The sequence below is a fragment of the Epargyreus clarus genome, unplaced genomic scaffold (genome assembly GCF_041222505.1).
Source record: "Epargyreus clarus isolate Ecla_fem2 unplaced genomic scaffold, WU_Ecla_fem_2.2 ptg000015l, whole genome shotgun sequence".
Lineage (NCBI taxonomy): Eukaryota > Metazoa > Arthropoda > Insecta > Lepidoptera > Hesperiidae > Epargyreus > Epargyreus clarus.
The window spans coordinates 12884395-12894900 of record NW_027332223.1 but is presented as its reverse complement, the minus strand read 5'-3'; the positions used below and the strand labels follow the sequence as shown (position 1 = coordinate 12894900).

The following is a 10506-nucleotide window of genomic DNA, read 5'->3' as shown; positions in this document are numbered from 1 at the left end:
CCAAAGGGTTCCGTAAACAAACGTCCGGTTTATAAGTAGTAATCCTTATAACACTGTACCTAGAAATGTTCAGGTTAATGTACCTACCTAATAATTTTAATTGTTATCGTTTCCTACTAATGTAATCTTACCATCCTTTGCATACAAATATTTGAACGTTATTTTTTACTATTGCCCTCCGTAAATTGTTGCAGTAACATGCAAAACATATATTTATTTCATTATTTTAAATAACCACTAATAACCACTCGCCGAAGGGTGAAGTTCCATCCACATCAACTGGACTCGTGGCGGTCCTCCACGGTTCGGTTTGCACGGACGTTCTTGCCGCGGACGCGTAAGATGTGGAATGAGCTTCCTCCCGAGGTATTCCCGGAGCGCTATGACATGGGGCTCTTTAAAAAAGGTGCAAAGAGAGCTCTCATACAAAGCCGGCGATGCATTGGCGACTCCTCTGGTGTTGCAAATGTCCATAGGCGGCGTTGACTACTTTCCATCAGGTAGCACGTCTGCCTAATCGTTAAGTTAAACTATAAAAAAAAAATTGTCTATTTAAGTGTTAAGTGCTTTATTTAACGGCGAAGGAAAGCATCGTGAGACCTATGCTCCTAAGATTAAAAAAAAAATCTTAAATGTGTGTGGAGTTTAAAAATAGGCATTACGCCGTGGGCTGTGACTTAACCCCTCTCAGACAAAGAGAAGACTATTACCAGCAGTGGGATAATAATGGATAATAATTAAGCTTTATCGAATTAATTTCCTGAGTTAAGTAACATAAAATCATATCTATTCTATACCTACGCTATCTAGGTCGATCTCTACATACAAGCTCACGTGAATGTAGAGCAGCCACATACTTCATATCGATGAAAATAAATCACTCTAGCTTCACAAGGCCGGGATAAAATAAATAGTTTACACGTTCTAATAAACATACTACTTTTTATTCATTGTTCATCCGGCTATTTGTCTTGCTTTCAAATGGTCACCTTTTATTAGTATTTTGAAGGGATTCCGTTGATGGGAATGAAAGAAAGACGTACCTAATTAAAAATAATATAACTTTGTAGTGTCTCTGCGATAGCCAACATTATCTTCTGTTTTAGTATTAAGGAATGTTTGCACAGAATTCTGAAAAGTGTCTCACTTATGGCGTCGCTCAATTTAATTGTAAAGAGTTATTTACAACTACATAGGTAGATAAGACATTTAGGTCTCAAGACTCAAGATACAACTTAACGTAGGGGCACTTTTCTTGTCGTGTGTGTTTATGCACGCACATCGCGCGAAGAGACTGCAACGAGATAACACACGCTTACGGGTGGGACACGCGTAACATGCGTGACAGAGAAAGCCCTAATTCAATTCATATCTTTTCGTGACAGAAAATATATTTTCTATGGAAGCTGTAAAGCCTATAGCACAAATAGCATTTTATTCCGAACAATAACAGAAACATTGGTGCCCCGTTAGACATAAATCTGTTGCTCCACGTTCTCATTTTCTCGTAAACAGCACTGACAAATATTCATCGCGTTTTACTGTCCATAAAGGTTTCAATGTAAACAAATCAAAGTCAGATAATCGTATCATAATTTCTTGCCTTTGATGCTGATCTTTACAACATAATAAAGGAGGACGTTATGTTACAGGTAAAGTGCATAAAATAAAGTTTTTAAGAGGTTTATGGTAATTACGATTGACTTAAGTGTGTAGCAACCTTAATTCTTAGTGCAAACACATCTGGGATCGGTCTCGTTGTTTACTTTAGATAAACCACTCTATATAGATGGAGTTCATTACAGATGTACATGGGTGACAGGTAGCACTTACCATCATATGGATTACGAGCTTTTGCCCGCGGCTTCGCTCGCGTTACGAAGTAATATTTTCATTCCTATTTTATCCCCTTGGGGGTAGAATTGATCAAAAACCTTTCTTAGCGGATGCCTACGTCACAACATCTACCTGCCTGCCAAATTTCAGCCCGATCCGTCCAGTGGTTTGGGCTGTGCGTTGATAGATCACTATGTCAGTCAGTCACCTTTGAGTTATATATATTTAGATATATTTTTTTTATAATATTGAAGTAACAAACAAGCATATATAATCTTTGAAGGCATAATGCATATCTTGCAATGCGGAAGAAATCTTTGGCTAGCCGCCAGTGGTTACCGGTAATAGACGAATTGAACTTCACTTGCTAACAGGATGATAGGTCCGTTGCGGAAATCCAGATCTTTCGCACTCTATCAATCATGTTCATGGTTTGTAAATGAATATTTTGAACTGATCTGAATTGATCCTCGGGAGTGCCTATTTACTGGTTAAGATAATCTATGTAAATATAACGCGCTGTAAATAAAAAAAAAAAGTTAAAAAACAGCAAAGCTACATTTATTTTTTGTCTTATAAACCAATCTAGTGTGTTGCTGTATTCTAGGATATGAAGGGTGTGATAAGGGAGAGACGTTTAGTCGCTTACACACTCCAACTTATTCCTTGGGACAGCAAAGCATCTGTTCCCGGCCTTAGACACGATTCCAATCCTATCTGGAGCCGATATCTGCCGTTCCAATGACTGGCCACTTATCTACAGATGGACTACCATTGTAAATACTACATTATTAAAAAAATCAAAAAGTTTTTTAATAACAAATTTTTTCGTATTTATTCGTAATTGGTGCACATTTGAGGGCGTCCGCCATGTTAGATTTTGAATGACATAACTAAACTAATTTTATTTTTATTTTATTTTATTCGGAAAACATACAGTGCTTAAAAACTAAGTTACTTACAATATAATTACATACTACACTATTTAAATAATCTAATCAAGTATTGTCATCAAAAACCAAATGGATGCGCGGAATTTCAGCTCAATCAGTTGGATTAACAGATTTTAATTCAGTTGCAAAATTAGACCCTCATATACATACGAATTATTAAAGACATTTAATTTTTTGTATTTAATGTGAAAATGTGTAACATGTACCTAATAATGCATGATGTGGTTAATTAGAGATGTAATTAGAGATGGGTGTGGTGTAATTAGAGATGGGTTGTACTAGGTAAATTTGGGACTAGATATGCCTGTTCCTAGTATTTAAAAATACGTGATCCAGACACCTGTTCCACCAAGTCCCATAAAGTCTCCTTAGTACAATTTGGTGTGGACTAGGTACTTATTCTTGGACTAGGAAGCTAGTTCGTTTATGCCTTAAATGTGGACCCTAAAACGGGAACCCTGTCGGGAACTAATCCGATAAACTACCTAATCCGATAACCTACCTAGTCCGATAGACTACCTAGTCCAGTAAACTACCTAGTGACTAGGTCCTAGTCCGATAAACTACCTAGTCCGATATACCACCTAGTCTGATATACTACCTAGTCCGAGAAACTACCTAGTCCAAAAACTACCTAGTCCAAGAAACTACCCAGTCCGGGAAACTACCTAGTCCCTGAACCTATTTCACCTAGTCCCATAAAATACTAGGTACTTATTCTTGGACTAGGTACATATTAAAACTTGGACTAGGTCCGACCTAGTCCGGTAAAGTACCTAGTCCCTGAACCTGTTCCATACGCCCTACATCCGTAATAGTAAGAACAGTTAAAGTGTATCCTTTAAGCTTATTTAAAATTTATTCATTGTAAACACTGTTTCTTATGTGGGTCCTCCATTTAATAAAAAAGAAATAAATTACGTACTAACAAAGTAAGTTAAATAATATCTTGTAAATATAGTGTTAATTGTCGGTCAATCGATGACGAAAATCACGTACCTACATTACCGCGGGCGAGTTTTATGGTACGTCGTACAGCGGTAAAAATACAACGTGTGATGTAATTGTACCGTGCACGCACTTTTTCTATTGTAAGTCGTAAATCAAACTGAAATAACAGTGGTTCATTTCGGTTGGGTAAACCATGTTTATTTACATGACTATTTTATTATTATTTTTCATAAGATCACTAGCAAACGAGCAGTCCACTTGTTGGTAAGTGATCATTGCTGTTCCTGGACATCTCGAAACTCGAAACAGTACCCTTAGTATAAGTTTTTGTTTTTACAAAAATGACTATTTTTGTATTTGTTTACGTATTTCCCATACATACCCAGTCAGTTTTGATACCGCTAGGGGCGCTGATTGGAAATGTATGGGCAAACACGTAAACAAATACGAACTCATACTAAGGGTACAGAGCGGGTTCTACGTAAAGTCGACCATAGTGTTCATAATCATGCGTTTCTTACTAAGATGGTCGCCTCAAATATAAATTAGCAGGCATCCACACCCTTCCACCCAAACGCAAAGACCACTTTCCACTAGGAGGAAATACAAGTTCCATAAGTAGAGATTACATCGTGTTATTCTATGCACGAATTCCTATAAACGTGACTTTCAATACCGGTAGGCTTAAGTGTAACGATTCTTCCGCTATAATGGTAGATGCAGGCGCGTAGCAATATTAATATGTAAAAATATTCCTAGAGCGCTAACTAATCCTATTATATTCCATGCGTCATTTAGTTTTAGGAAAATAGTAAACACAACTAGAGAATAATTATAAAAATAAAACCCCCACTGCTTAAAATTATAGCTTATGTTAATGTAAACAATTCCAACGACGCTTCATAATGTGTTATTTTTAAAATTAAAATCCATTAAGCCGTTTGGACTGCAGGGCGTGCCAAAGAAAGACATACATATATACATACATACATACATACATACATACAGGGTGAATTTGAATGCTGAAAGGAGTTAAGAGGCCGATTTTGGTAAAAACTAAAACTATATCATTACTTTGAAGGCCCGTTTGAAAATTCACCCTGTATATATAACTACGCTCGAAAAAAATTACCGTCCGCAGTCGGGTACAAATACGATTTAGCCATTTGTCAAAAATCATTTTATTTAATTGCGTCATATTTAGCTACCCACGCACCAACCACTTAACTACTTATACATTGATTTTTGTGTTTAGACTTACAGCCCACCTATGACCTGTACTACAGTTATTATTGTTATGGTTCCATTAAACGCAAAGAAATATAATAAATTGCTACGCATATACCATTTTGCCCTTTAAATGTCACGCAAACGAAATTAACGAAATCATGCTATAATCTTAAGAAAAAAGCATAAAGGTAAATATAAAAAGCTAAGAAGCTTTTTTATGAAATTGAATTAGCAAACGACGGTGGTAATAGGCCACATCCATGCAACAAAGTCTGTAGTTTTTCCATTTTCTGTCATCCTAAGACAGTAAAATAGAAATATGTTGACTGATACGAGTACGAGTACGTTTGAAAGCTTTCGTGTACATTTCAGCTTCTATTTAAATCTATTTGAAGCTCTGAGTGTTAAATGTGCGTGAACGAAAAACTTACAACTGTTCTCAGAATGAATGTTGCGTAATACTGATGCGTTTTAACATGTACCAGCATATTATTTATACAGGCATATGACTGTGTAAGAAGCTTTAGCACCAGTTTGCTTACTGGCCCTAATATTTAATGTCCCGACGATTGCAATACCAGAATGCTAGACGGAGCTCAATAACCCACCCATCAATTATTAATAGAATACAGAAGAGTGTTATTCAGCAACGATGCTAATGTTAGCTCTAAGCAGAGTTTAACTAGAAAGTATCTACCGTCATTTCTTGCTAATGGAAATAAAAATGGCAAGCTGGTAGGGAATTTGCCATGAATTAAGTCACAAAATTTCAGTATGATACGAATATAAACATAGATTTTAAGATATTAAGAGAAATATCAAAGATGGAACATACAAGTACTACAAGCGTTTTAATATTGCGACAGATTATTTTAAATGGCTTAAGTGCTGGCGTACGCAGCAGAAATTAGTTTTAATTAAAAATACACAAGTTTGACATAACCACAGTATAAGGATATACCTTATACTGTGACATAACGTAGCAACAACAAACAATTTGATCTACGCATCTTCTAACGGTTCTTAGAGCGCTAATGGTGCAATGTTTGATAACCTTTGACCTTCCGAACACTATTCATAAAAATAAACGCTCCATTCCCACAACTGAAGCACGCGATTATTTCTCAGATCCCTCTTTCCACCGTTTATGACACATTGAAGAGATTAAATCATCGCTCGAGCATTTGTGTTACGTCACAGCATGACGTACAGGACAAGTGTACAACACTTATCTCCAAGACGTCCATCGAGACGGCGCGCCCATTGTGGAGAATCGCTCGCCAGTAATGGTCTCCGTCTACCTATTTATATAGCCTGTGAACCATTCAGTGGACATAGAGGCCGAGGCCCGTATCGCTCCATTTAACATTCTTGCATGCCTCACATACTCAGCCGATGGCCAAGAAATTTATTTAAATCTGACAGTGTCTCTTACAATCAGAGAGGGAATGGATAAGTGAGTTGTAGGTAATCGATATGTAAATAAATCGCGTTTTAAGTATATTTTTACTAGCGGTATCTACTAAAGGAATTAATTACATTTACGAATTTACTCGTATGATAAGACTAAAATAAATAAGAAGTATTAGTCTTGCGTGTTTATGTATAATGTCCTGTACAATTATACCTACATAGATATGCGTGATTTCACATTACTTTTGTATACTGTTTTAATAAATATCTCTTCCCGTTTTGTTTTCGATACACGTATCCAAATTTAAAATAAAAATACATTTGAATATAAGCTTCCATTAAGCAATGCGAAGAATCTCTAAAATCACGTACCAAATTATCCTTTTAATCCAATTTTTACACCGGGACGATACCCAAATACCAATAGGCGATTGAGTCCAGTAAAAAAGCTATGAATATATTATACTTTCGTTAGCAGTAACCTAAGCCAAACAAAATGAAAAAAAAAAAATCAAAAAATTAACTTTTTAATATATTAATCCTGGAAAGATTTTTCGGTTTGTCTATTTGGCCTTCACATCAGTTTTAAAGAGACATTCATTAATGGGCTGGGATGGCAATGTTCTCAATCCTGAGAAAACTGGGTCAAGGAGTTATTTTTAACTTACCTACCAGACCTACCTACATATTACATTTTTCTTTACGACTTTCAAGACAAATTGCTATCCAGCTCTATCTGATCTTGGGGCTTTGTGTGATATGTATACATTCTGGCTTTTTGGTAAGAAACATTGCATAAAAAGAAAATTTTGATAAAACGACTACGTTAAAATTTACAAATTCACGCTTACCAAGTTACACCTTCGATTATGAATTTATGAGTAATATTTAATCTTTTGTGACTTTCAAGGTGGTTAAAACTCCTCTAAAAATTCAATTATGGTCTAAATAATTTTAATTTTGAGTTGAGAGAGTAGTGATGATAGTTTAAGATCTTGAAACTTTTGACTCTGTTCGATTGTGATTCATATTGCATAGCACTAATCTAGGTTTGAAACGGTATCTGTTTGAATTGGAAAAGTAGTTACTTCTAAAATATATTACAACTTAGTATTCGATTCTATTAAGCACTGTTTAATGTCCATTGGCGGCAGTTACCAAATGATTTCCATCGAAACATAATTATCAATTGCTTCGGAGCTCATTAAATATGTTTTAATGGTGTTCCATGGCCATGATTGACGTTGCCATAAACGTATAGAGTCCTATGCCTATGTCGATTAAATGAGAAATAGAGCTCATAAATTGACGTCGATGTGTACATATAATAAAAAATATTTATATATCTTTATCATATATGATTCGAAAAAGAGACAGGGTGATGTATTTCTGCCGAAACTGTTTACTGCTGCACTGGAAGACATGTTCAAACTGACGGAGTGGAAAGGACTCGGCATCAACATCGATGGCGAATATATCACTCACCTTCGATTCGCAGACGATATCGTCATCGTGGCAGAGTCGCTGGAGGACCTCAATGCTAATCTCAATGACCTCTGTAGTGCCTCTCAACGGGTGGGTCTTAAGATGAACATGGACAAAACGAAGATCATGTTTAACGTCCATGTCACACCCATGTCGGTCGACGAATGCGTTTACCTGGGACAGTTAATCCAGATGGTCTAACTTCGAGAAAGAGGTCACTCGTAAAATCCAACTTGGCTGGGCAGAGTTCGGGTGACAACGTGATGCCGAGACGTGGTCTTTCACTGTAAGCCTCATACGAAGACTCAAAGTCGCTCAGCGAGCTATGGAGAGAGCTATGCTCGGTATTTCCCTACGCGACAAAATCCGTAACGAGAAAATATGTAGAATGAATCCAGACTGTTCAAGACCGGTTGGAGTGGCGCATATAAGGGGAGGCCTATGGCCAGCAGTGGACTACCAAAGGCTGATGGATGGATGGATATGATACGAAATAGCTATACTTGATAGCATAGAACCGACCACGGTCGATCGCTGGACTTGGTCCTTGGCCCTTAAATGAACGGTAAACGCGAATTTCTTTAAGCATTGCCGCATTCACGCTTGATAAGATGTCGGTCACACTTGTTATCATTATTTCGACTTTCGAAAGCTTCTCAGCCGTTTTAAAAGTAAATGTTCATAAATAAAATACACGATGAGGATCCCCAAACTCACAAATTGAAATCTCCATCCGCAAGGGAGCATTACAGTCCTCCTACCTTTGGTAGGTAAACTTCAAAACACGTAGCTATAGACGAATGTCTGGAATCCAGACGTAGACCAGTCTGTCTATTCCAAAATATTTTTAAGCAATAAGAATTTTATTACGTATCAATTCGTTGCTATATGTCATTTAGAAAATAGAAATGGCTTAGTAGTACATACGTAAATTCAATAAACGTACACGTAAACGTTCTTATAAAATTTGCATATAAAATCCATTTTTAATAAAATTTCATATAAAAAGAATCGAATATAGTAATAAAGTACGGTGTTAACTACATGTGTACCTCTGTAGGACTAGTAGAAAGCACGACTAGTACTATGAATAATTTGTATTTAATATTCATATGTGAAATACCTATTCACGGATTTTGTTTTACTCTTTACGTAAAGGGTACCTAAATCCTAACACAGTAACGCTCCCAGTAGATGATATAACCATACAATTCAACAAGTGTAGTCTACAAAGACTAGATAAAATTTAAAAGTATACACACTACACATATATGTGACTTACCTTTTGCGATTTCAGTTTGTGATGCATATTTAGTTTCGTTTTCAAAAACCAATCCGTTAGTCTTTAGCACATCAATACCACAATTTCGGGAATCTTCGCCTCTAAGTACACTGTGTTTAGATAACAAGATATATAAACATGCTACATAAAACACAATAACAGAATGAAACCGCCGAACCAATTTCAAATATTATTTAGCTAATCTCAAAGGAAATTACACAATCTATTCGCACTTCCGTGTCCAAACGTTCACTGTGATAGTACTCGACACGAAGCCTTCACATAGATATATCTCATTTCACTGTCGTTGAATGTCATAAAATCCTGAATAAATATATTAAAATTCAATAGATCGCTCGGTGGTTCGCTACCTGTTGGCATAAGTAGGCACCCATACACGTCACAGAAGATCACTGACACGGGGACTGTCGTAATTTGGGGAAAACAGGATAGTTTTTTGAGATGAAATTTACGGTTGATTCGGTTCCAAGATTTGAGTGTTTGCGCGCCCCCCTGAAGGGCCTGGAATCGACCAGGCGTCCCGCCGCGCCACTGAGCGAGATCGCGAGGCTCCCGGCCCGCGCCCGCCGCGCATGCGTGCTCCGCGCGCCGCGACCGCCACGCTTATCTCTATCCTGAAACCCGCCTTTGCATCACTCGCTTCCTACATCGCACCTACGCCCGTTCGGTTATAGGGAATGGAATTACGATGCGCTCTCGACCGCTATGCGAGCCTCGGAGCACGCTCTGCCACGAGCCGACACGCGATGGTGACAACAGACGCATCACTTAAATTTTATCACGACAACTACCCGTTTACGTGCCCCGGCAATCGTTGATAACTACGTATTAAATGCCCTCTTTTAATTAAGGCCAGTATGATTAGACATATCTCCCGCTCAATAATAAATAATAATTCTAATCTTAACGCTTCAAATATTAGCCCTACCTACTTGTGATTTTATAGAATACCTACTTTTCGATGGCAAGAAGTAGGTACCTATTTGTACGACCTGTATATTTGTAGACCTGTATTTGAGGATTATTATGTTCCTATTATTATTGACGTTGTTTGTACATCTTTAGATAAACGAATATGACAAAGCGTCGATAATTGTAAAAAACGTTCATAAATCTGCTAAAATTATCTTAAAGTTTAATACAATTAAATTATTTAGATACGTGAAATATTACTTTTACTTATTTTGTTCACAACATAAGTGGTAGTTATATACATATATACTAATTGCTGAATGAATTACAAGACCTTCATGTCCTTAATAAATAATTAAGACGCCATAGACGATACGATAGTAGGGTGACAATCAATAGCACAATCAACTTCATGGCTTCAGG

At 36.9% G+C, this 10506-nt stretch overlaps 1 protein-coding gene across 2 annotated transcripts in view; it reads right to left on the bottom strand.

Moving 5' to 3' along the window:
• smog (G-protein coupled receptor 158 smog) overlaps nucleotides 1–9896 on the bottom strand; it is a 73434-nt gene extending 63538 nt beyond the window's left edge. For both annotated transcript variants that reach the window (XM_073080915.1, XM_073080916.1), the window contains exon 1: nucleotides 9151–9896. The gene's annotated coding sequence lies outside the window, so the exon portion shown is untranslated. The remainder of the gene's footprint in view (nucleotides 1–9150) is intronic.
• Between the last annotated feature and the right edge of the window lie 610 nt (nucleotides 9897–10506).